This window comes from Saccopteryx bilineata, chromosome 5 (assembly GCF_036850765.1).
Source record: "Saccopteryx bilineata isolate mSacBil1 chromosome 5, mSacBil1_pri_phased_curated, whole genome shotgun sequence".
Classification (NCBI taxonomy): domain Eukaryota; kingdom Metazoa; phylum Chordata; class Mammalia; order Chiroptera; family Emballonuridae; genus Saccopteryx; species Saccopteryx bilineata.
In genome coordinates, this window is record NC_089494.1 from 236,058,102 (window position 1) to 236,085,553 (window position 27,452).

Below are 27,452 nucleotides of genomic sequence, written 5' to 3' on the forward strand. Positions count from 1 at the left end.
TCTCCTACATGCCTTGACCAGGGGGCTCCAGCCAAGCCAGTGACCTTGGGCTTCAAGCCCGCGACCATGGGGTCATGCCTATGATCCTACACTCAAGCCAGTGACCCTGCAGTCAAGCTGATGAGCCCTCACTCAATCCAGCGACCTCGGGGTTTCCAACCTGGATTCTCAGCATCCCATGTTGACGGTCTATCCACTACTCCATTGCCTGGTCAGGCTATCATGCAAGTCTTTAGTATTAAAAAAAAATTGAAAACAGAATCTAAGCAAAGACCATGTAGTACTTTTTTTTTTTCTTGTTATGCTTCTTAATTCTCTTTAAATTTAAAATTTCAACTAAGATGTTAGGACATTTAAGCTTTGGGACACTGAGAAGATTATGGTGTTTTCTCCTGTCTTGCCCCACCTGTCGTCTATGTAATACAAAATAAAAACAATACGGAACTTCAATAAAGTACATGTAAGGAAGTCCCAGTTGGTTCAGATTTCCCCCAGTGAAATGATGACTGTAATGCTAGTTTTGAAATCTCAAGTGATCATTCTTTGATGACTCAGCATATGCTTATGTGTCTGGAGTAGTCTGGCACTAGACTTGCAGAATTCAACAGAGATAACGTATGACACATTGTTTCCAGTTGAGCCAAATGTCCAGTTGTCTAAACTTCACAGATATGAAACCACCTACCTCCATAATCCTACTATGTAGACACACAGAAGTGATTTTTCAGTTCCATTTTATATATAAACCTTCCAGACACTGAGTTCTAATTCTTGCAGGTAATTTCACAATATTTCTTGAAGGCCAAAAATCAGTTAGGATTGTGGGTAGAACTGCCATATGAATACCTGAAGCCTATGACGGGAAATGCTCACCCACAAGTTGGAAGCGAGCTGAGTTGGAAAAGCAAAAGATGCGGAGCCTGGCTAGTTCCACTTGGACCAGAAATACCCTGGTTCTACCATCGGACGGCTGGCCTCCTTCTTTGTTTCCAGCCCTCCCTGAGTCACAGGTACGGCCAGGCAAGTGTCTAGAATTGATGCAGTTATTAGAGTGGTTGTGAAATGCCCACCTGCCAGGTCTGCAGCTTCTACAACTTACAGAATAACCCTGGCATGCTTTGGAACTTCGCCGAAGTGGGGTTGGGTATTTGGGGAATGTTTTCTTGCCGGTGTGCACCCTTAATTGCCTTTTCCTAATGATCTCCCCTTGTTATGCTTTGAAATTGGGGCTCTTCTGAGGACCATTTCTTCCCACCTCCCGTGCAGTGAGTGCTGCTTTAATTTTTTTTTTTTTTCTTCTGAAGCTGGAAACGGGGAGAGACAGTCAGACAGACTCCCGCATGCGCCCGACCGGGATCCACCCGGCACGCCCACCAGGGGCGACGCTCTGCCCACCAGGGGGCGATGCTCTGCCCCTCCGGGGCGTCGCTCTGCGGCGACCAGAGCCACTCTAGCGCCTGGGGCAGAGGCCAAGGAGCCATCCCAGCGCCCGGGCCATCTTTGCTCCAACGGAGCCTTGGCTGCGGGAGGGGAAGAGAGAGACAGAGAGGAAGGAGGGGGAGGGGTGGAGAAGCAAATGGGCGCTTCTCCTGTGTGCCCTGGCCGGGAATCGAACCCGGGTCCCCCGCACACCAGGCCGACGCTCTACCGCTGAGCCAACCGGCCAGGGCCAGTGCTGCTTTAATTTATCTCCTCCTGCCTGTGGTGGCACCCAGCCCACCTCCCTGGGGGGGGGGCACATTCTCACCTCCCGGTGCAGCGCTGTTGACCCACTTGGAACACCTTCACTGTAGTGCCTGCTTGTTTTATCTTCTGTCCTTAATTTGGTTTGCTTTTTATTGTATTCTAACTGAATGGGTTCTTTCTCTTTCTTTTAAGGGAAAGGAACCTGAGAAAAACAGTGCTTGCGGTAGTGACTGCTTGTAAAGTGTAATTGCTATTTTATGTTAATCTGCATGTTAAAATGAGTATGTAGGGAATTGCTAAATTCACCAACCTGTTATCTTCCAAGTCTAGTCCTTTGGAATATATTTGTTGCTTAAATAAAGATGTAGCTATGCGGAATGAAAATGTCCAAATGCACAGGTTTTTATACATGTGTATATGTAGTGTTTAACTTTTTATTTCCATCAGCAAGAGTCATTATAGAAGACTTGGGAATTAAAGTAAAGCAGAAAGCAGAAACCCAGAGATAAGTAGCATTAGTACTCTGTGACGTTATCTCTTGTTATTTTAGTCTACATGCTGTATATCTTTAAATAGGCATAATTTTACTATAACTGTCTAGAACTATTTGCTGTTCAAAAGTGTGGTCTGTAGATCACCTGCACTGACATCTCTTGGAAGCTTGCTAGAAATGCAAAATCTTGGGTGCTACCTTATACATCCTGAATCATAATTAGTGTTGAATGATACTACATACATGTGAAAAGTTGGGAGCTCTCGAACAGTCTATTCAGGGCAGCATGTGAAGAGAAGATGACCCAAAGGGCTGAGACCTGTATTCTCTACTCTTTTCCATTTCCCCTCTGCTACTCTAGCGTAAAATAATTTCCCTCCACGTAGGATAAAAATCAAAACGAGGTTTTAAAAAAAATGTTTTAGCAAGGCATAGCAACCCAGTTGAGAAACCCAACTGTCTCATGCATAAACATTTCCTTCCACGAGCATTCATTAAGTGCCTACCGTGTTCCAGGCACGCATGTGGCTGTCACGCACCCCGCAGGTAATGCCTGCATGTACCGCAGCGGAGGCACACGCGGGAGGCCAGGAGGACCAAGCGGCTGCTTCTGTGGGGACGGCGGCTGGAAGTCAGAAAGACAAACGGTCTCTGGGCTGCGTCTTGGAATAGAAATCAGTGAACACATGTTATGAGGATGCTAGGATCTGAGAGAGCACAGAGGCGGATGGGCTGGATTCTTCCTTCAGGGACGGTCTGCTGGGCTCAAGGACAGGGGCCAGCGTTTAAAACTACAGATAATGACACGAAGCTCTTTGGTATTAGGGTAGAACCTGGAGAGCAGGCTCACAACTCGGTGACCTTGGACAAGTTTCTTTCACCCATTAGAGTAGCAGTTTCTTAGGTAGAATAAAGGAAAAGTAACACACTATGTCACAGAACTACAGTGATTTAAATTGAGGTAACATAGTGAAGCTCTTGCTGCCCATGGGTGCAGAATCAATGCTGTGTGGCAAAGATATTTGTAAACAGTGCATGTGAGTGCCATAGACAATTACTGAGGAAGAACAAAGAAGAGAGGTCGTTTCTGCCTGGAATACTAGAGACCTTGTGGCTAATAGGGCCTTGAGGCCGTGGACGAGGAAGAGAGGTTGTGAAGAGTAGGCCATTGGGAACCAAAGTGAAGATAAAGCTGCAGTTTTGAGAATGGACAGACTGAAAAAGGAGGGAACAGAAACAAAGGGTGGAGTTTGTTGGGGTGAATTCCGTGTCAAACACGTTGAGTGTGAGGCGGCTGCTGACAGCCACCCTCTGGGATGCTGTTTGCGTAGGTGGGCTGGGATTCAGACGCACCGCCGTCCTAGGCTTGACCAGGGGTGGGCACGGGATGAAGTGCTCAGCCTTCTCTGGGTGGGGTGTTCGGTCACTATAAATCTTGCCAAGGGACTCTTTCTGGCTTATTGGAAATGTCCATTACCCACACAGTGTTTCTCATCAGTATGGGAAAGAAGGCAGATTTTTTAAAACCTTGAGACCTAACTCTTCTTCAGAATGGGTGGAGAACTGAACTTTTCTGTTGCTAGTTTGATCCATTGTCATCTTCTCCCTTGGGTTTCTTTTCCTTTTCTTTTTCAGTCTTCTTCCAATCTGCTAATAATCATTAAATGCTAAAGAACAGAAATTAATTGGATAAAGTGGTTCTTATTTTCAGAACTGGACTGAATGCTGTAACACCAGTGGACTGTATTCATATTTGTGTTTGTTTCCTTTCAACCATAAGCTCCGTTATGATCTCTCTCTCTGTGGAATAGATACAGCCGACGAGTAACCATGGTTACTAGTTCTCATATGTTATGGCTGGCCTGCCATAGAAGATGCTCACATTTTGCCAGATTTGCTTTATCTCTGTATCTCTGTGTCTATCTCTCTGTCTCTCTTTACACACACACACACACACACACACACACACACACACACACACACACAGTTTTTCTAAACCATTTGAGTAGTCAGTTGTAGAGGTATGACCTTTAGTATAAGAATATTCTCCCACATAACCCATAATACCATTATCACCAAGAAATATTAGCTCACATATAGAATATTTGAACATCTTATTCAGACTTCCCCAGTTTTTCCAGTGATGTCTTTTATAGGCCCCTCCTCATCTAAGATTCATCAGTAAGCTGTCATTGCATTTTCTCTCTTTTGATCCCTTTCATCTAGAACAGTCACCTTGTTTTTGTTTTGTTTTTGTCTCCTTTTTGTCATCCGTGGCACTGATATCTTGGAAGCTTCCAAGACTTTTGTCTTGTTGAAAATGCCACAGTCTGGATTTGTTTAGTTTACTTTATGATTAGATACAGATTAAGCATCTTGACAAATATCCCACATGCTGTCTGTGGAGACACATGACGTTCCATTGTCCTACAACTGATCATATCAGCTGTCACGTAGGTGAGGTGCTCTGCCAGGGCTCAGATCCCTCCTGTCTTAGCTGAATGATAACTAATCTGCGGGGTGATTATCTGAGACTGTGTGAGTCACCTGCCCCACAACAACCCTTTTCCTAGTGGTTTTAGCATCCGTTAGTGATCCTTGAGTGAATCAGTTATTGCCTTGGTGGTTGCAAAGTAGGATTGTCTATTTCTGCTCTTCCTTTGCTGTTTATTAGCTCGCATTCTTTATAAAGATGAGCTTCCCGCCTGCCTGACTTGTGGTGGCTCAGTGGATAAAGCATTGACCTGGAATGCTGAGGTTGCTGGGTCAGAATCCTGGGCTTGCCCAGTCAAGGCACATACGAGAAGCAACTATGAGTTGATGCTTCCTGCTCCTCCTCTGCTTCCCTTTCTCTCTAAAATTCAATAAATAAAGTCTTGGAAAAAAAAAAAAGAGATGAGCTTCCCACTGTCCTCTTTTTCATGAATATCTGTGGGTTTATGGTTCTTTTTTATTCAATGTGTTCTAATTCATCCATTTTTTTTGTTGTTTAAACCAATGACCAGGCCCTGGCCGGTTGGCTCAGCGGTGGAGCATCGGCCTGGCGTGCGGGGGGCCCGGGTTCGATTCCCGGCCAGGGCACATGGGAAAGGTGTCCATTTGCTTCTCCACCCCCCCCCTTCCTCTCTGTCTCTCTCTTCTCCTCCCGCAGCCGAGGCTCCATTGGAGCAGGGATGGCCCGTGTGCTGGGGATGGCTCCTTGGCCTCTGTCCCAGGCGCTAGAGTGGCTCTGGTCGCGGCAGAGCCACACCCCGGAGGGGCAGAGCGTCACCCCTGGTGGGCGTGCCAGGTGGATCCTGGTCGGGCGCATGCGGGAGTCTGTCTGACTGTCTCTCCCCGTTTCCAGCTTCAGAAAAATACAAAAAAACAAACAAACAACAACAAAAAAACCCAATGACCAATGGGAGCCCTTTCAAGGCAGTTCCTAATGTCTTTCTGTCACATCTGCCTTAATATTTGAACACTCCTTGCTTTCTGGTGTAGTAAGATGTTCAAGGTTTATCTTGTATTTGCCTTGGCTCAGGCCTGTACTCAACTATTTCACCAGAGCTAAAGTATTTAGAAACCAAGATCTGGGTAATTTTACTTAAAAATGCATGTAATCCAGAGGAAGCTAAAAATCATTCATCATTTGAGCCCCCACCCCTACCCCTAAACTTCTGCTAAAATATTTCCATGGAGGCCCTGGGAGTTCAGAAGTTGGAAAGGAAGGACCAGCTTGAGGAGGAGGTCATCAAAAGTGAAGGGCTTTGGATCAGAGTGGCACAGTGATGCAAAAAATGATGTGAGATTGTGCCAAAGACCGATTTAGATTATGTTGGAATTCTGCCCGGGGAGAGACGAGAGAGCCTGAGAAAATAATTTCTGCTTGTTTTCCAGGTAGACTCTGAAAACATCGCTTGTACTTTTTTTTTTAACATCCAGTAATGCTACGAGATTGTATACCCCTGCGCTATAGACGTGCTAATTCTTGAAGCAACTCAAGAAATACAGGTTTCATACCGAGGGCTCCTAAGCGATCTAAATTGTCAGTCAGTGTGAGATGTGGAAATGGGTGTATGTTTTACACATCTTCTTTTAAAAATTAAAATTCACAGGGTTTTTTTTTTTTTGAGCACTCATAGTTAAATATAGTATCTGAGTTTACGTGCTGATTATAATATTTGGTTGCCAGTTATTATAGGTGCATATGTGCACATTTAGGCAAATAATGAGACACAGAAACCAAGAATTTCAAAGTTATTTTCCAAAGTAATTAGCATGCACTTCATTTGGTAAAATGATAGAGTCTGTGAGGGGGACCTTGAGCTTGAACTGACTGATTTTCCTGGAACTCAATATGTCCTCTGTGGTCTATTTTTATATATAATAGCATAATTAAAATATTCATTTGTGTATTCTATTCTTTCAGATAAAACAAAACATGATGCCAGTAGCTTTTGTTTCCATTTGATAGGGAATCTATGAAAATGCTTAAAAATACAAAAGCAGCTTTGAAACAGAAGGATTTTGTTTTTGTTTGTTTTTTATGAAAGTTAGCATTTTTGGAAGTAAATGAAAACAAAAAAGCAAAGACAACTGTATCTATGCTTTGGACAGCAGGAACATTATTTGTACAGCAGGATATTATTTAGAAGTATACATTGAATGTTTCAGATCTTTGTTAATTTTATGAAACAACCCCCTCCAACACACACAGTCTGACTTTTAATCCTCAGTACATTTTTGAGACTGGAGAGTCATATTAAAGCAACTGCTCTATATGAACTAGTTACTGGGTATATGGTACACAGGAAGGTTAAACTGAAAATGGAAAGGGACACATCGTTTGAATGTGCTGCTAGCAAGCATAGATGAGTGAACTCAGGTATATGGTGGCCAAATTGTCTCAAATTGTCCCAAATTGTCCCTTGACTCCTGGGCACTCACCATTCAGTTCTTATGTGATATCAACGATGCGATTTGAGTAAGCACACTTGGGACTAAGGAGTCACTATTTTTGGCAGATGGATTATTTTCAAAGTCAAATTTCATCGTTTTGGGGAACATTTTAATATCACCGAGTTCTGTTGGAGGTCATGAAGATTAATCTCTCTTTTCTTACTTTCTATTTAAAACTGCCCAAGGAAGCATTCATCCCTATGCCCAGATTCATCGCTCCTTGTATTGCTTTAATCTTGATCTTGTTTGAAAGGAGCTTTATCTAGGGCACAGTTTCTTCATTCAGAACAAAATTCCTTTCAGACATTAAGACAGCTTGTATACAATTATATAATTAAAAAAAAATCTTTCATCTGGATTTTACTTAGTCCATTACTGTTTTAGCCAGCAAAAGCAAATTGTGTTTTGTACTCTGTAATATGGATTTATATGTAATACTTTGAACAGCCCTGTTGGGACTGATTTGCCCTTGGACTGTGAGATAGAAAATACTTTTAAGGGTTCAGTTATAAGACTGGATCTATTAGTACTTGTGGAGAAAGCTTCCTGTTCCCTTGTTACTGGACTGGCCTTCATTCTATTGTCTAATCCAGGGGTAGTCAGCCTTTTTATACCTACCGCCCACTTTTGTATCTCTGTTAGTAGTAACATTTTCTAACCGCCCACTGGTTCCACAGTAATGGTGATTTATAAAGTAGGGAAGTAGCTTTATAAAATTTATGAAGTAGGGAAGTAACTTTACTTTATAAAATTTATAAAGCAGAGTTACAGCAAGTTAAAGCATATAGTAATAATTACTTACCAAGTACTTTATGTAGGATTTTTGCTAAGTTTGGCAGAATAAATCTTTATAAAACAACTTACTATAGTTAAATCTATCTTTTTATTTATACTTTGGTTGCTCTGCTACCGCCCACCATGAAAGCTGGAATGCCCACTAGTGGGCGGTAGGGACCAGGTTGACTACCACTGGTCTAATAGATTCACAGATGAAATTAAAGTGGGGATAGAAAGAAATCTTTCCACCAAATGCTTTAGTCTTATTTTCACATACCATACTGTTATTTTTAATTGGAAAAGTAAATGTGATTATTGTGGAACATTTGGGTACCACAAGAAGATGCAAAGAAGGTAAAAATCATTCTACTCTACTCCTGTTATTTCTGATTAGCAGCTCTTCAAATGTTGACATTTTTTTAACTTCTAGTCTTTTTGTTCTAGATATAGATACTTTTAAACAAAATTGGTACCATATTGAATATACTGCATCGCAGTCTGCATTTCCAGTGCATATTGTTTAAAAACATCTTCCCATTTAATTAAATATCTAGTCATCTGTTTTTGCAGTTTTGGATTCTTAAAATTTTCAAATTATTTGAAATGATATTACTTATAATAAAAAGCTTCTTGGTACATATCTTTATGCATGTGTACATTTTATACTTTTTAAAGGATAGATTTAGAGTCTTTCCCCCCCAATTTATTAGTTTAACTGAATGAAAAGTAATTCAGTTTGTTTTTACCAGCAATTGTAGTTAAGTCCTCTTCTATACAAGAATCTGTCTTTTATAACTCCATCATCACGGTCTGTGCAGAATGGTGCCGTAACACCTTACTTATCTAACACTGTTAAGGAACTTCTCATAAATAAATTTGTCACGTAACTGAAACTGACCCTTAAGGGTCCGTACTTGGTAACTGTGAACATTGTGAAAGGGAATCTTTTAAAAATAGTAATGCATGTGCTGATGTTCCCTTTAACATAATGAAAAGATTAGAAAAATCGCAACTTAACCCCTTGCGCTTTAAGTCACAAACATCCTTATAAACACCAGCTCTTGTACCGGTCAGTTCTGCTAAAATGGGATATATGTGTTTCTAAACACCACTATGCTGTACAAAATCGTGCAATAAAACCCACAACACTTAAGGGATAAATAGGGTCAGGAACACAGCACTTAAAAACCTTTATCAGCATATACCAGTGATACTTTAAGAAAATAAGATAGGAACGGAATAAAAGTTGTAGCACAATTTTACGCATATTAGGTGGTTAAGGAATAAATAAATATGGCACTTTACTTTGACAAAGTCCTGACCTTTTTCTAGCGGGCTGAAGGCTTGGAAGGGTTGCAGCTTGTGAGTTATTCTGAAATGGTAGAAGGAGGGTTACCTGAAATCGGAAGGAAGGTTGGAGCACCCGATGTGGATGGTGGTAGCAGGATATGTTTCCACCATAGCACCCTGGTGGAAACAGGTCACACAGGTCACTGGCACATGTTTGAGCCATGGTCTTTTGCATTCTGTGTATCCTTATGCAGCTGGGGTCCACCTGGGTGCAATTGAAGGAAATGTTTAACTCAGGTTCTTTTCTTCAACTAACTTCCCAACCCCCTTTCATTCTATTCCTCTGACGGGGGGAATAGAATGAGAAATAGCTAACTTGTTTACCAATTCCCTCAGCCCCCTTCATCAAGTCATCGACCATTCCCTTCATCTCCTTACCTAGTTAATGATATCCCCATCTCTCCCTTCCACTTTGGTGCGGCCATTTAAACTAGCCAATCAGTAAAAAATAAGATTGTAGGGTCAACACTCCAGCCAATACAGCAAGACCCAGCATCCTAGGGCCTGCGTTAGGGATAAAAACAGAATTGGCCCTCTGCCCGTGCGCTTGCTGGCTGGCTTTGAAGAGCAGCAGCACACCCTTCTACAGAAGTTATTAAAGTTACCTTGCCGAGGTATTTTGTCTCCATGATTCTTGTTTAATTTCATTTCTAACACAATCTTCGGCTATTCCGTAGCATGGGTTACAGTGAAGTCATGCATAAACAAATATGAAATTTGTGTTATGCTCGAATTGTTTCCTACTTTATCAATCTTGGAACACACAAGGTTTATAGCAGAGATGTGTGACGCTGTGTGATAATACAGTGATGTGTAGGAGCGGTACTGCTTGTCTCTGTCCTACGTAGAATAAATACATGTAAAAGAGAAAAGTCTGGCATGAGAGTCAACATTGTGTAAGTGCTGGCAGTAACAATGACTATTATAATAAAACATGCCTACCGTAAGGTGACCAATCGTTCTCCTTTAGGGAGGACAGTTCTTCTTTCTTAAGTTCCGTCCTCCCTTGAAAATGTCCTCTTACATGTCCTCCTTTTTGATATTGGAAGACTCATTTGTAAATGTCCATATTTGATCAATGCAGAGTTGATCCATTGCATGTAATATGATGTATTTGTATCTAAATGAGTACTTTTTTCTTACAATTACTATTAAAAAATGAATAGGCATGTAAGCATAATTACAATATAAAATATTTCAAATGTTTTTATTATGTATTTATATTATAGTGTATTATATTATAGTGTATTATTGTTGCAATGAATAAAATGTTTTTTAGTTATGATATTGTTTCCTTCAATTTATTCTTTTTTTTTTTTTTTCATTTTTCTGAAGCTGGAAACAGGGAGAGACAGTCAGACAGACTCCCGCATGCGCCCGACCGGGATCCACCCGGCACGCCCACCAGGGGCGATGCTCTGCCCACCAGGGGGCGATGCTCTGCCCATCCTGGGCGTTGCCATGTTGCGACCAGAGCCACTCTAGCGCCTGGGGCAGAGGCCACAGAGCCATCCCCAGCGCCCGGGCCATCTTTGCTCCAATGGAGCCTTGGCTGCGGGAGGGGACGAGAGAGACAGAGAGGAAAGCGCGGCGGAGGGGTGGAGAAGCAAATGGGCGCTTCTTCTGTGTGCCCTGGCCGGGAATCGAACCCGGGTCCTCCGCACGCTAGGCCAACGCTCTACCGCTGAGCCAACCGGCCAGGGCCTCCTTCAATTTATTCTTGCCCTCCTTTTCATTGTAAAAAAGTTGGATCGCCTTACCTGTAGATGTTTCTGGGATTCAGCCTGCATTTCAGTTATAACTGCCACTGTAGCAGTTCTTCCTGCTCCTTCTAATTGACCTATTTTTCAACCTCTTGTGGCCCATAGATGACTCTGTCACGCTTCCTAGAATTACATCTAACAGGCGGCCCAGAATGGGAGAGCACAGACCAGAGGTTATGGTTTACCTGTGGCATCCGTTTTACCTACTCAAACTTTGCTATCTCCAGCCTGTATTCATTCATTCACAGGAGTTTGGGGGAAGTAACATGTTTTAAGCGAGTTTATTATCATGCAGGCTTTCTGTTTCATTAGAAAAAAAGTTAACAGGACTCTTCCTGTTCCCTTCTGCTGCAGTGAAGGGTGCTTACCTGAATGCATCTGAAAGTCATTTAAAAGTTGTTGATGATTTTCTTTGTTATTATTTACGTCTGTTTACAGTCACCTCTGTGTCTGTGAGATGAACCCTTCTATGAAGGTGGGGCAGGTAGGCAAGTGTGACTTCGGAAGACCTTCCCTCCCAAGTCACAGTATAATTAGGAGTCCAGATCCTTCCTCAGTTTTTTATGACTCCCCGAGAGGAAAATTTTTACCATGAACAGTTGCCAAAAAGCCTTGCTGATTCCTGCTTTAGTAACTTTAATGAGACAACAGATCAAAACACCGTGTTGATTTAGCAAGCCTTGTTAATATTGTTCTGAAAGAAAAGTAGCCAACGAAGCTCATCATTTCAGATATTCCAGTGAAATCTATATTTTAATTATGCAGAGAGAATCTGAATAGCAATGGAGTGTTTTGATTTTTTAAAATTTCTAATCTGACATTGAATTTTAACATTTTTGTCTTTATACAATTTTTAGATATATTTGGGCTGCCTGACCTCATTGAGTGAGTGCTATTAATTAACAAGACTTCGTGGGAAAAGGGAACTTGCCTTCTGAGCTTTGTACCAAAGACCTGGGAAAAGTAAGTAATTTTCTAACTTGCTTTTTAAAAAGTTGTGTTATATTTCTCTCAGAAAGTTAACAGCGGGTCTTTCTACTTTCTTTCTTTCCTGGCTTTGTAAGTTTTATATACTCATATGGATTTGAAACGTGGAGAGGGACTCAGGAGACCTTTTAAAAAAACCTTCTAAAGAGATTTGGATGATGACTTTCTGCATTGTGCCATTTCTTTTGGGTTTCAAAAACTGGATCCTCAAGATTGTGATAAAACCTTTTGTTACACATACAGGAGACAAATTAAACTTTGAAGATAAGGGAATGGAATATGGTATGACAGAAAAATAAATCCAGTGATTTGACCATCAGGTGTTTTAGACTTTTTTTTTTTTTTTTTTTTCTTTTTTCTGAAGCTGGAAACAGGGAGAGACAGTCAGACAGACTCCCGCATGCGCCCGACCGGGATCCACCCGGCACGCCCACCAGGGGGCGACGCTCTGCCCACCAGGGGGCGGTGCTCTGCCCATCCTGGGCGTCGCCATGTTGCGACCCTCCTGGGTGTCGCCATATTGCGACCAGAGCCACTCTAGCGCCTGGGGCAGAGGCCACAGAGCCATCCCCAGCGCCCGGGCCATCTTTTGCTCCAATGGAGCCTTGGCTGCAGGAGGGGAAGAGAGAGACAGAGAGGAAGGCGCGGCGGAGGGGTGGAGAAGCAAATGGGCGCTTCTCCTATGTGCCCTGGCCGGGAATCGAACCCGGGTCCTCCGCACGCTAGGCCGACGCTCTACCACTGAGCCAACTGGCCAGGGCCTGTTTTAGACTTTTATATAGGATCTTTGGTTCTGAATTTTTAGAATAAGGATGAAATTTATTTGTTTATTTTTTTCTTGTCTGGAAAGGAAAAAGAAATATAGAGTCACTGGTTCAATAAGTTCCTCATGTAGCTTGGTCTTGGAAGACTTGATGCACCTGTCAGTTTTATTCTTTTATCCCAGGGGTCAGGAAACTATGGCTCGTGAGCCATATGTGGCTCTTTTGATGGCTGCATCTGGCTCGCAGACACATCTTTAATAAAAAAAATAATAACGTTAAAAATATAAAACATTCTCATGTATTACAATCCATTCATTTCCTGCCACTCATGTTCATGTTTGCCAGTGGCTGGAGCCAATCACAGCTGTCCTCTGGGTACACGGGTCGTAGTGAGGTTAGAAAGTAAACTTCCCTCCTTTTAATCAAGTAGTCAGCTAGCTAATTGCAGAAACCCTTTTGACGAAGAAGATGGCTAAAAGAAAAAAAGATGAGGAGTATCGTACTTTTCAGCAGAATGGACAGAGGAATTCGCCTTGTGGAGAGAGCAGGTTCTGCAGTGTGTCTAATATGCAATGATAAAATTACACCAATGAAACGGTCAAATACAAAATGGCACTTCAACACATGCCATACTACATTTGAATCGAAATATCCAGCAGGGAACAGCAGGAAGAAAGCATGTCAAGAGCTACTGTGCAGAGTGCAAGCTAGTCAGCAGCAACTCCATGTTTGGACCCAACAAGGTGACAGGAATTCAGCTAGCTTTGCTGGTGCTTTAGCAATTGTGAGAAACAGAAAGCCATTCACAGATGGAGAGTATGCCAAACATTCATGCTTGATGTTGCCAATGAACTTTTTGACAACTTTTTGGATAAAGCCAAGATAATCAAATGAATAAAAGACATGCCTCTTTCGGCAAGAACTGCTCACGATCGTACCATCATGATGGCAAATCAAATTGAGTCAACACAAGTAAAGGACATAAATGCATCACCATTCTTTTCTCTCGCTTCGGATGAGTCAACAGACGTAAGCCATTTATCCCAGTTCAGCATGATTGCAAAGTATGCTGTCGGTGACACACTACATGAGGAAAGTCTTGCTGTTTTGCCTATGAAAGAGACAACAAGAGGGGAGGATTTATTCAAATCTTTCACTGAGTTCGCTAAAGAAAAAAATCTACGGATGGATAAACTTATTTCAGTGTGTACTGATGATGCTCCGTGCATGGTGGGGAAAAACAGAGGATTTGTAGTGCTTCTTCATAAACATGAAAAGAGACTCATCCTAAGTTTTCACTGCATCCTACATCAGGAGGCGCTTTGTGCTCAGATGTGTGGCGAGAAGCTTGGTGAAGTGATGTCGCTGGTCATTCGGGTGGTCAACTGTATTGTTGCCTGAGCTTTAAATGATCGCCAGTTTAAAACACTGCTGGATGAAGCTGGGAATAATTATCCTGGTCTGCTTCTGCACAGCAATGTGCATTGGTTGTCAAGAGGGAAGGTGCTCAGCTATTTCACGGCTTGTCTGAGCAAAATCCGGACTTTTCTTGAAATTAAAAATGTTGAGCATCCTGAGTTAGCTAACACTGAGTGGCTCCTGAAGTTCTACTATCTCATGAACATGATTGAATATCTGAACCAGCTCAATGTGAAAATGCAAGGCGTTGGAAATACAGTCTTATCCGTTCAATAAGCAGTGTTTGCATTTGAAAACAAGCTGGAACTCTTCATTGCTGACATTGAAACAGGTCATTTACTACCTTTTGAAAAACTGGGGGAGTTTAAAGATGCATGCACAGCAAGTGACCCTGCTCAACATCTTGATCTTTAGCAGCTAGCGGGCTTCACATCTAATCTCCTGCAGTCATTCAAAGTGCACTTTGGAGGATTTTGTGGGCGCACTCGTCTTTTTAAGTTTATCACCCATCCACACAAGTGTGCAATGGACAGCACCGACCTGAGTTACATCCCCAGTGTCTCCATCAGAGATTTTGAGCTACAAGCTGCTAACCTGAAGGCCTCAGACATGTGGGTGAATAAGTTTAAATCACTGAATGAAGATTTGGAAAGACTTACACAACAGCAAGCAGAGTTGGTGAGCAAATGCAAGTGGGGAGAAATGAAAAACTTCAACCCATGGACTAGCTGATTGTCAAAACTTGGAATGCGCTTCCTGTCACATACCACACACTGCAGCATGTGAGTATTGCTGTGCTGACAATGTTTGGCTCTACGTATGCATGTGAGCAATCTTTCTCACATCTAAAGAATATTAAGACCAACCTATGATCACGTTTAAGGGATGGAAGTCTCAACACCTGCATGAAGCTTAACATCAGTACGAATCAATCAGACTACAAAGCCATCAGCAAAACCATGCAGCACCAGAAGTTGCATTAATGATAAGAAGTATTTTATTCATCATTGGTTAGCAATAGCATAATAATGTTATTAAAAAGAATTCAGGCCCTGGCCGGTTGGCTCAGCGGTAGAGCGTCGGCCTGGCGTGCGGGGGACCCGGGTTCGATTCCCGGCCAGGGCACATAGGAGAAGCGCCTATTTGCTTCTCCACACCCCCCCCTTCCTCTCTGTCTCTCTCTTCCCCTCCCGCAGCCAAAGCTCCATTGGAGCAAAGATGGCCCGGGCACTGGGGATGGCTCTGTGGCCTCTGCCCCAGGCGCTAGAGTACCCCCTGGTGGGCAGAGCGTTGCCCCTGGTGGGCGTGCCGGGTGGATCCCGGTCGGGCGCATGCGGGAGTCTGTCTGTCTCTCCCTGTTTCCAGCTTCAGAAAAATACAAAAAAAATTAAAAATAAAAATAAATAAATAAAAAGAATTCAGAGACTTATTGTACTTTAAAAGTGTTGGTCTTACATAAAATGCACACATTTACTGGTATTTAGTGTTAAACATATTGTATGGCTCTCACAGAATTGCATTTTAAAATATGTGGCATCATTGACTCTATCAGCCAAAAAGGTTCCCGAACCCTGTTTTGTACCTTCTTGAGGCGCTTTAAGATATGCTAATTGAGAAACATACATAAAAAGTTTTGCTCTTTTAGGAAAAATTGCTTGAGACTATAAAATTCAGTTTTATTCTTTTTTTGGAAAGGTATAATGGGCCTTAACAATAATAAAGTCAGTCTACTTTGTTGTAAATACTACTTGGAAATATCAATGGCTCATAAGAATGCAAGCAGAGCAACACATACACACACACCCTCCTTTCTGGCATGTTTCAAAAACAGTATCATTGACAATAGGAAATGTTCACCATTGAATTATTTGATAGTTTTCTAAACTAGATATGCCTTTTGTCTTATATGTAGCTGCTCTACATTTCTGATAGTACAAATAAGCTAGCTGAAGCATGTCTAAAATAAAGCGAGGCAAGAACTTTGCTCTAGAACAGGGGTCCCCAAACTTTTTACACAGGGGGCCAGTTCACTGTCCCTCAGACTGTTGGAAAGCCGCCACATACAGTGCTCCTCTCACTGACCACCAATGAAGGAGGTGCCCCTTCCAGAAGTGCGGCGGGGGCCGGATAAATGGCCTCAGGGGGCCGCATGCGGCCCGCGGGCCGTAGTTTGGGGATGCCTGCTCTAGAAGTTCTATAGAGGCATTAAATAAGATCAGTTTTTATTGTTATCATATTTACTATAAATTTACTTATAATTGTGTGGTATTTTGCAATTATAAAAATAAGGTAATGATCTTTAATTACAAACTCTGTTTGAAGTTTAATAAAATAATTGTACTGAAAAAATACACACACACACACACACACACACACACACACACAATCTACATACCCCACGTATCTCATTCCTGAGTGCTGTCAAGTCTCTGCTAATATAACTTCATTGAAAGGAAAGATTTTGAAAAATTTCTCCAAAAACAGTTACTTTGTTACAGTGAACTATTGCAATAGTGAAATACTATTGGCAATGGAATTTTAAAAAAATGATAGCACCCTGGCCGGTTGGCTCAGTGGTAGAGTGTCGGCCTGGCATGAGGGGGATCCGGGTTCGATTCCTGGCCAGGGCACATAGGAGAAGCGCCCATTTGCTTCTCCACCCCCCCCTCCTTCCTCTCTGTCTCTCTCTTCCCCTCCCACAGCCAAGGCTCCATTGGAGCAAAGATGGCCCGGGCGCTGGGGATGGTTCCTTGGCCTCTGCCCCAGGCGCTAGAGTGGCTCTGGTCGCGGCAGAGTGACGCCTCGGAGGGGCAGAGCATCGCCCCCTGGTGGGCAGAGCTTCGCCCCTGGTGGGCGTGCCGGGTGGATCCCGGTCAGGTGCATGCGGGAGTCTGTCTGACTGTCTCTCCCCGTTTCCAGCTTCAGAAAAATACAAAAAAAAAATGATAGCAATTTTTATTTAGTTAAATTATGTAGTCTTGTATTCACATATGAACCTTGAAATAACGGAAATCCCATGTGGTGTAGTTGTTATCCCATCTTGGAAGGATATTTGAAGAGGATTATGTTGGAAGTCACTAATCTGTTCACAGAAATGGAATGAAAAGGGCAAAAGATTAATTCTCTGAGCTCAGGATCCACATCTTTGCAGTAGTATTTAAATCGGAAATATAACTTAGCCTTGGAAAGTAAGCTGCTTAAACTGCCTTTCACATAATTTAGCATCTCTTAAAAATTTATTGTAGTCTCTGGTAAAATATTTTCCTTCTATTATGCCAAAATATTCCCTTTGTGATGTTTTTGTAAAATAACTTTTCCATTTTGTAGAGGCAAGGTATCTGTAGGACTTTTGATCATACTAATAAGCTAAAGACAGATACTGTGTTACCAGAGGGACCTTGGCAAACATCTCTGCTTACTAAACCTGATGTTATAGATGAATGTTTCTATGCACCAGAGGATGTTCATCATTCACCTTTAAGTAAATAAAAAATAGAAGAAGGTTATAGCGTATACCTAGGCACCACCAAAATCTAGTCTTGTAGAAATAGTCAGATGGAAGTAAGCATTGAGGGAGGAGGAGAGAAGTCCTTTCTGAAATTTAAAAGTCATGAGAGAAGGTTTCTGACAGTACTTTGTAGATTGTCAGGGGTACTTTAATGGATTGGTGACTGATTTCTTTTTGAGGAGCCAAGCACACTGTTTTAGGGAAAATTCAGAACCGTGAACAACCTCCACATTTTTTTTTCTACCTTTTTTCACCACTTTTATTTTTTTCTTAATCATATTTGTGTTTTCAAAGTTTTTTCTGTATCAAGCATTTTGTTGAAATATTTGTGGTAGGCTTCTGGAAACTTGGGTCTGTAATGTTGACCAAATATAAATGCATTTTGGAAAAATTAGCCATGGATTATAAAGAAGTAAAAAAAAAGCTTATATTTTATTATCTTATTTAATGTTTACATATTTTTATGTTAATACTAAAAGAGTAGTATATGCTACAAATTGTTTGGAATTCTGGTGGGTTTTTTTTCACTTGACAATAAGTAATGAACTTCTATGCTAATATTTATCTACAGTATCATTTTTAGTGAAAGTGTATAACTATTAGATCTTAGCTTTTTGTTTAATTTGAGGCTATCCTGGCTTTCAGTTAGAGAGGGGTGTAAATATGTGAAGTTTATGGTATAAGTTTTTCATCTGCAAACACAGAATAGACTGGGCTTCCCCTTCTGTTATCTCTCTGATGTTTACTGTCACCAGACATCTTCTGAATAGGAGGCTTGTGGGACTAAATATATGCTCAAAATTGTAGGTGTCACTGTCTGACAGGTACTATGTATAAAGCATTGTGTCTTCTTTGGTCCCTTTGTTAGATTGCAAGAGTGCCGATGACATGTTCCTCCCATTTAGCTGTCTTCATCAATATTTCTGTGCTTAAAGGATTCTACCTGCATATTTCTTCCTTGCAAGAAACTCTTAAGTATCTCAGACTGGGTACAGAAGGAACATTTCATAGACTTGGGAATATAATGTATTGGAGTAAATTGTGATTTGAATTATTTGGAGATGCCAAATGTTTTATAGACCTTTGCATGGTTTCTCAATTTTAAGTTTATTTATTAAGTCAGCATTTGCTGAGCAACTACTATGTGCCTATGTTAGGTGCTCATTATTTAAAGATCAAAGTGCTATGCTCTTGCTTTCAAGGAACTTAATTGAGTTTCAAATTCAGAACTCAAATACATTTATTCAGTATGTACCATGTGCCAGACAGTGGGCTGGATGTTCTTAGATGAGGTGTTTGGCCACTAAAATTCAGTAATGATATTTATTGATTATCCCCTCTAGAATAAGTTATGAATAGAATTTTCTAATCTTTAAGGTTTTTTCTATTATATTTTATTAAACTTTTGATACCTGCTATTATTTGTTAAGTTAAATTAGCAAATGCAAAAAATTTAACAAATAAGCATTTAATTAACAAGTTTAAAATAATGATTTTAAAAACGTATTTGTACATATGTGTATATACATACTTTGTATATTTAGAGCCCTCTATACATATAATGTAGTCATAATTTCTCTTAGTAGAGTATTTCTTAGTTCATGTAATACAGTTAAATGTATCAAGATTTATTTTATTTTATTTTAATATTATTTTAAATATTTTAAGATTTCATGGCATTCTGTTCTTACTATGGCCCCACTGTCTGAACAAGTGTGGATGCCATAGCATTAAATCACTTGATTTTCACAGTATTTCTTGGGGTGAAGGATTATTAAAACTCAGGGGAAGTACCTGGCCCACATTTACAGATGTTTGATGTAGGATTCCAGTTTTAGTCCATCTGACTTCCAAGCTCGTGCGCTGGCCTGCCTGCGTGAGCCAGTGGGGAAGGTGGACTCGCCCGTGCCCTGGGCCTACCAAGGAAGGGCAGTCCTTTCCGCTGAGGAAACAGGAAATGTGTTTGCTGCCCTGAGGAGCTGGAACGGCATCAGTCTTGAGGGCTGAGTCAGAAGGCAGAGAAAGGGAGGAACATTGGGGCCGCAGGAAAGGCGTGTGCCAAGACCGAGGGGAACGGAGGCTCCGGCGTGGTGGGCGGGGCACCTGGAGAGCACAGTGGGTCCAGGGGGTCGCACAGCCTTGATGCCAGAACGGGGCGCCATGCCATGTGTGCCTGCTGTGCCAGAGATTTGGGCTTTCTAAATTTCTGAATACTATATTGCTGTTAAGAATTTTATGGCAGAAGAAATTTCATAACTCAGTGGAAATTTTACAAGGATCACTTGGGCGGGCCGTCTGCACTAATGACAGAAAAGGAGAAAACTGGAGACACAGGGCCACCGTGCGAGGTTGTGCAGACTGTTCACTGCACCGGGTATGTGCGCCTGTCGGCTAGTGTGGGCTGACAACCGTCCAGCACGGAGTTCACCAAGCTGTGTGCCCTTGGGGTTGGGCCTGCCTAGGGAGGGCCTGCGCCTTTAAAAATTTTCCCAATAAGCTGCTTTACGTGCCTTATAAGTGCTTAGAAAATAATAGCAGAGATTAGATAAAGAATTAACCATGTGCCCTAAGGCTTGAGTCTGGAGGTGGACCTGCTGGTCTATTTCCTAACTAAATATATGATATTGTGTGCGTTCCCCTTCCTCCCAAAGTCTATTTCCGCATCTTTTAGGGAGAGTTGATGATAGGATCCAGCCGGGGCCCTGGACAGAGCAGTGAAGGGGCCTTGGTAAGAAAAGGAGCTCGGAAGGCAAGCTGGAGAAAGAGTAGGCCTGGGCCTGGAACCCACTGCTGGCAGCTGAGTCGTCGGAGAACCGCAGACGAGTTTTCTATGTTTTATCTTGTGTAATCCTATGTCAGTTCTGAGAGGTCGATGTTCTTGCCTCATTTTAAAGTTTTTCCAACTTTGGCTCAGGTAGGTTAAGTAACTTGTCTAATGTCACACAGCGAGGGAATGGCATAGTCAAGACTTGAACCCAGGTCGATGTGACTCATGTTTATGCTCTTAACCGCTGTGCTTAGTTAGAAGTATGTTCTCTACGTTGAACTCCCTAAATACTTCTATTTGAATCTCTCTGATGACATACTCTGGTTTTATCTTTTTTTTTTTTTTTTCCACTTGCATTGGGTCATAGTCATTCCTCTAATGTATTTAATTTACTAGACTATGAGATCCTGAAAACTTGAATGCAGTCTCACTAATTTTTGTCTTTCGTTACTCTCTCTGTTCAGTAATATGTGCATAGATAAGGTGATCTCTTATGCCTCTAAAATTTTTCCTGTGTCCTAAAGTTCAGTGATTTTTAATTATGTAAGTAGAACTTTGGTGGAGTCACTGGATTTTAGTTGTTTGGTATCTAGATTGATCACTCAGGTTTTAGGAAATCCCTAACTGACTCGCTGTCAAAGACTGAAGCCAAGACCGAAAAGCACTTTTTGCAAGCCCTCATTGGAGGCTGTCATGATGGTGCACTACTGGATTGCTGTGCAGGCATACAACCTACGTGTCTTCAATGATAATTTGAGTCCATAAAAATTGTTCCACTGTCATTCACACTGGTGAGGCCCTCAGTTTGTAAACTCACATGGAGCCCTTTTGCTGAAGGTCACTCCTGGTCCCAGATGGATGCAGATTTAGACAACAGAGAGATGCGCTCTCCTAGTTCAGGGCCCATTATCGGAGACCTTGGGTTCAGACTGTGTAGGTTTATATCCCAGCTTGTCTCTGCTTCGGAACTCGGTGACTCTTGGCAAGAAAGCATCTGTAAAGTGAGAGTGGATAAAAAAACATGTTGTCATGATAAGTTCATGTGCTAGTTCATTGGGAATTTTAGGAGAAAAAGAAATCCGCCCCCTAATGGGAGCCATTTTTGCTCAGATATGCTCTAAAGGAGGCCCAGAGTGTGAGCTATGGGACCGGAACTTCACTATTCTTCTCTATGGTAGCCTGTGTTTATCTAGGATGAGCCTTTGCTGATTTTATAGCCTAATTCACATTCCCTATGGAAGTAGGGTTAGGCTGTGCTCCATGCTCTGTTTGCCTGAGGAAAGTAGGGAGCAAGGACGTTTAAGAAAATGGAAAATGCCGTGGAGATAAACATTGCCTCTGGGGTTTGTTTTATCTTCCAGGAGAGTAGCACAAGTGAGCTGTGAGAAAGGAAACCAAACCCGGGGGGGAGTTTCTTAGCTTGTCTCTGCTGCTGTTCCTGAAAAAGGAAGGAAAGGGCCCATAAATAGCTCCAGTAGGCTCAGGGGATGGGGAGTTCAGGTGGCTTGAAATAGAGCAAAGGAGCTTCTGATTCCCACGGGCCACTGCTTGGCCTCATGGGAAATGCAAGAGCAGCAGAGAGGGTCTCAGAACAAACGTATGCCTGTCTGTCACCAAGTTTACTTTCTTTTATAAAGGTGAAGTTGCACCAAGACTCGTGATGATAATAGGCCATTTTGAGGTTTTATATTTGGGATTACTAGAAGAGCAGGCAAGTCAGATAAAAGTACTCCTCAGGCCCAACCTTATTCTTGCAGTTCTTGACTGCTTAGTTTTGCACTTAAGAGTAAGGGCAGATTGGGCCTGTGGTTTCTTCCCAGTGAAAAGCAGGAGCTGTCAATAAACATGGAATTTAAAAACCATTTCCAGGGTTACCTTCCCCCACCCTGTGACCCCTGCTGAAAAGGCTTCCGGAAGTCTGCAGTAAGCTGGTAATCCCTAAATACATGGATACTTCAATGGGGAAAGTAAAATCGATTGTACATCTTTTCCGTTTATCTGTAAACTAATTGTTATTTTCCTGCATTTAAAAGCAGATGTTGCCCTGGCCGGTTGGCTCAGCGGTAGAGCGTCGGCCTAGTGTGCGGAGGACCCGGGTTTGATTCCCGGCCAGGGCACACAGGAGAAGCGCCCATTTGCTTCTCCACCCCCGCCCTCTCCTTCCTCTCTGTCTCTCTCTTCCCCTCCCGCAGCCAAGGCTCCATTGGAGCAAGGATGGCCCGGGCGCTGGGGATGGCTCTGTGGCCTCTGCCTCAGGCGCTAGAGTGGCTCTGGTCGCAATATGGCGACGCCCAGGATGGGCAGAGCATTGCCCCCTGGTGGGCAGAGCGTCGCCCCCTGGTGGGCGTGCCGGGTGGATCCCGGTCGGGCGCATGCGGGAGTCTGTCTGACTGTCTCTCCCTGTTTCCAGCTTCAGAAAAATGAAAAAAAAAAAAAAAAAAAAAAAAAAAAAAAAAAAGGCAGATGTTAAACTCTTCCTTTGATGTTCAACTGCAGTAAACTCCAGTTGTACCTTATAGCTCTTGGTGCATCTCTATTGTTTGAATAAAGATCAGCTTTGGCAAATTAGGTTTTGATGGTTACATTTTGATCTGGAGCCACAGAATGGAATGGCAATTTAGTCTTTCATTCAGCTCACATTTATGTGATTCCTGCTTGGCCTCTTACATAAATTGTTTTCAAATCTAACAGGTAACACAGATATCTTGCAAACTATATAGATAGTGCTATCTCTATTTTATAGACAAGAAAAATAAGGCATAGAGAGTGATCATTGCTCACTCTCACATTGCTAGTAAATGGCCAGGATTAGATATGGGATTGTTTTGTCTGATCCCAACACTGTTATTACAGTGGGGCTGCCTTTTAAGAGGAGATACCCAGGGGAGCAAAGATTTTTGAGGAGTTGGAATCGAGAAAAAAGAGGTTAACCATGAACCCTTCATTTATTCAGATACTCGACAGATATTTATTGAGTGTTTATGTTATGCTAGATGCTGCAAATTCAGTTGTGGGCAGGACATGATCAACTCCTCGCCAGCTTCAAGAAGGGAACAGAGATTGAAGAAAGTGTTTGCTCCTGGCCCTGGCCGGTTGGCTCAGTGGTAGAGCGTGGGCGTGATGTGTGTAAATCCTGGGTTTGCTTCCCAGTCAGGGCACAACAGGAGAAGCGATCATCTGCTTCTCTACCCCTCCGCCCCCTTTCTCTTGCAGCCATGGCTCCATTCGAGCGAGTTGGCCCTGGGGCACTGAGGATGGATCCCTGGCCTCACCTCAGGTGCTAAAAGTAGCTCGGTTGCCTAGCAATGATGCCCAGGTGGGCAGAGCATTGCCCCTTGGGGGCTTGCAGGGTGGATCCCAGTTGGGGCACAGGCGGAATCAGTCTCTCTGCCTCCTGTCCTCTCACTTAACTTTTAAAAAAAGTGTTTGCTCCCCTCCAAAAGCTACAGTGTCTCAGTTGGGAGAGATTTTATGAAATTTTTTAAGATATAGAAATTTTGATATCTTAACAAAAGTTTAGTTTATTCTTTTAAGTCAGTATATATACTTACTTATGTATACATAAACAGAGGGATGGCGTTGCTAGGATACCTTTCAGTTATACTGTTTGCTTGTGTTGCTTAGAACATGAGATATGGAGGTTGGAGTGAAACTATATTGAATTTTAAATAAAATGTTGCAAACACAAATTTGAAAAATTACCTGGCAAGGACTGTATCTATTTCAGCTTTGGGTCCCCTTTTATATTGAAGGTATTTACACAGTGTTTGGTATGTAGCAAGTACCAGTACCTCTGGTTGATTGGCTCTTCAGTGATTGGAAATCAAACAGGGGAAAGGAAACTCCTCGGGAAGGGGTAAGTCAGGTGATGTCATGGAGGGGTGTGAGGTTGGCAATAAAAGCAATAAATAAGCAAGGAGAGAGACTGCAGCCTTCTTTTGACCTTCTATTTTGACTCTTCTGATATCCTGTTCACACATGAACCCTTTATGCTCTCTTTCCTACTATGGTCTTTATCTTATTTTTTTTTGAGACTTTTGGCTTTTAAGTACAGTATTTGGTTAGGGTGACCAGACATGTCGGTTTGCTGGGACAATCCTGACGATGCCTGTTTTCTGTTATTTTCATAATGTTCCCTTTCTATATCATATATGCTAGTTTGGGTGATAAATTAAATGGCCACCTTTCTAAGAAGGGAATTTGGTGGCATTCTGTATCTTTAAAGTAAACCTTTACAACATTCAGACTACTTTGAGGAATTAACATAATGTGGATGTAGTACCAGTAAAATTACTTATTAGGTAGTGTCTGATTTCTTGTAATAAGCAGAAAGAAGAGAAAATGAGTGGTATCTGAGATATAGAGAGAAATAAGTTGATTTCAACAAAATAAATTTTAATTACAATGAATGGCTGGCATAGCCCTATGAGAAAGGGCATTTAGAGGTTATCATGATGATGGGAAGTGTTTAGGGAATCTAGCATGCTTCGAGAAAATCTTGGCATCATTGCTAGTTTTGATTTCGAGTTTCAGTGTCAGAGCAATGGTAATTAAATGCAGATGCATTTTCATTTGTTCTCTAAGAAAGTAAAAAAAATGATTTTTTAGAACAGAGGTTTTATCAGAGATTTAAAGAAATGGCTGGATATAAAGTTGTTAAATTCAGATTTTTTCCCCTTAAAATCTTCTGTTAGATTGTGCCTTTTGTTGAAATATTTTAATCAAAAGAGACACTCACGTAGGGACTTCAAGGGTATTAATAGAATGAATGTTGGGATTGTTCTCTTTAATAGGGCTAAGTTGGTTTTTATAGTTCATATATATGGATTTGAAGAGACAAACTACATACAGCTATACGTATAAGCTTTAGGTATTGAGGTAATGCTCGACAGTAATTGCAGTATAAGAGTTGGGTGTAGGATTAAAATCATGCTTATGATCAATCTTTTCAATATTAATATTTTATGAGACAGTGATACATTTACCTTCAAGTCCCATTGTTTCTTGTTCCCTGCAGTGTTATCTTGCATAGGAGGGTAGATTTCTAGAGTAGATTTCTATACAATCGTAAAATTTTATTTGTTTTGTAATTAAATTTGGACTTTGCCATTGGCTGTCTATGGATGAGGTCTTTTCTTGAACCTCTACTTCCTAGCCTATAAAATGTTTATAATAATGTCTATTGCTTTGAGTTTATTAATATGATATTTATTCATTCCTGAATCTGTGGTAAACAGTAAGCATTTAATACAAAGTTTTGTGTCCTCCCAGGCTTAGGAAATTATTAACAGATACTGAGGATAGAGAGACATTTGTTATTGTTGGAAGGGTGAAATTCAAAATAGTTAACAACCAGTTTCTGGCCAATCAGCATGGATGCTGACTATAAACAACAACCAGTTTCTGACCAATCAGCATGGATGCTGACTATAAACATTCTGGGTGCTCATCATGGTTCTCAGTCACTGAATATCAGCCTGCGTTGTTGGTATCAGCAAATGTGTTTAACCTGTGATGATTTGCAGGGAAACCCATTGTATTTCCTCATACCAACTCAATGCCTTCTCCTCTGAGATGGTCAGGAAAGGACACCACCTTTGTAGGATGCGATAGGCCTAGCCGTCATGCCTGGGTTCCTGTCTCAGAGGTTCCTCTTTTCTTTGGGGACCTTGCAAATCACTACTGACAGCATGATGATAACTCTTTGGGGACTGTGCGTTCCCCTTTTCTACTCCACCCCTAATCTGGGAACATGTGCCTAATTCCCTAAAGCAGATAAAAGTTGAGTTCATGGCTTTTAACAAAACCGTAAATTTGGTTACTAGATCTGGCAGGCCTGGACCCATTCTAACTGGGTCCTGTACAACGCGCCTCTTTGGCCTAGGCCAGTGGTCGGCAAACCGCGGCTCGCGAGCTACATGCGGCTCTTTGGCCCCTTGAGTGTGGCTCTTCCATAAAATACCACATGCGGGCGCTACCTCGATAAGGAATGTTCCTACCTATATAGTTTAAGTTTAAAAAATTTGGCTCTCAAAAGGAGTTTCAATCGTTGTACTGTTGATATTTAGCTGTTGACTAATGAGTTTGCCGACGACCACTGGTAGACCACCAACTCCAGCCCCAGAGTGACCGTCAGCACATCTAGATAGAGATCCGAGGCATCCCAGAGATTGAGGGCCTGGAAGAAGGACTTCCCTCTTCCTTCTGCCAGCTCTTTCCTTGCTAGTTCTCATTTATCATCTCCGGTTGCCTTTTTCCAGAATAATTAACATTTTGAACTTTACCCCTCACTGGGCAGGACCTAATTTTCTTCCACGGGGATGGGACAGCAATAGCCACGGCTATCAAGAAGTTCAGTAGGCCTGACCTGTGGTGGTGCAGTGGATAAAGCATCGACCTGAAATGCTAAGGTCACCAGTTCGAAACTTCGGGTTTGCCTGGTCAAGGCTTATATGAGAAACATCTATAGGTTGATGCTTCCCGCTCCTCCCACTCACCCTGCTTCTCTCTCTCTCTCTCTCTCCTTTCTCTAAAATCAATACATAAAATCTTAAAAAAAAAAAAGTTCAGTATCAGTACTAACGCTTCTCAGAGGTTTCTCTCCTAGGGCAGGGGTGGATTGGTATAACCATATTGGGCTTATACTGATGCAGTTAAGAGTCTTTAAGAAATTGTTTTGTGATCACCTCAGACTTATTAGGTTGCCTGTCATTAAAAATAGAACTACTATATGACCCAGAAATTCTACTGTGGGTGTATATCCAAAGGAAATGAATATCTCTAAAAGAGATGTCCACACTCTCATGTTCATTGAAGCATTAGTTTTATACTTGCCAAGTCATGGAAGTGACCAAAGTATCCCTCAACAGCTGAATGGATAAAGGAACTGTGGTACATGGAATGTATACAGTGGAATGCTGCTCAGCATTGTTGACTTTATGATAGAAGAGGTGTGGACATATTCATGTCACATACATCTTTTAAAGGAATAGTGTGT

The 27,452-nt window shown here is 41.9% G+C and overlaps 1 protein-coding gene across 9 annotated transcripts in view; it reads left to right on the top strand.

Moving 5' to 3' along the window:
• The window catches only part of APBB2 (amyloid beta precursor protein binding family B member 2), a 392,503-nt gene that overhangs the window by 111,893 nt on the left and 253,158 nt on the right, over window positions 1–27,452 (top strand). For all 9 annotated transcript variants that reach the window (XM_066233437.1, XM_066233440.1, XM_066233436.1 and 6 more), the window contains one exon: window positions 11,868–11,973. The gene's annotated coding sequence lies outside the window, so the exon portion shown is untranslated. The remainder of the gene's footprint in view (window positions 1–11,867; window positions 11,974–27,452) is intronic.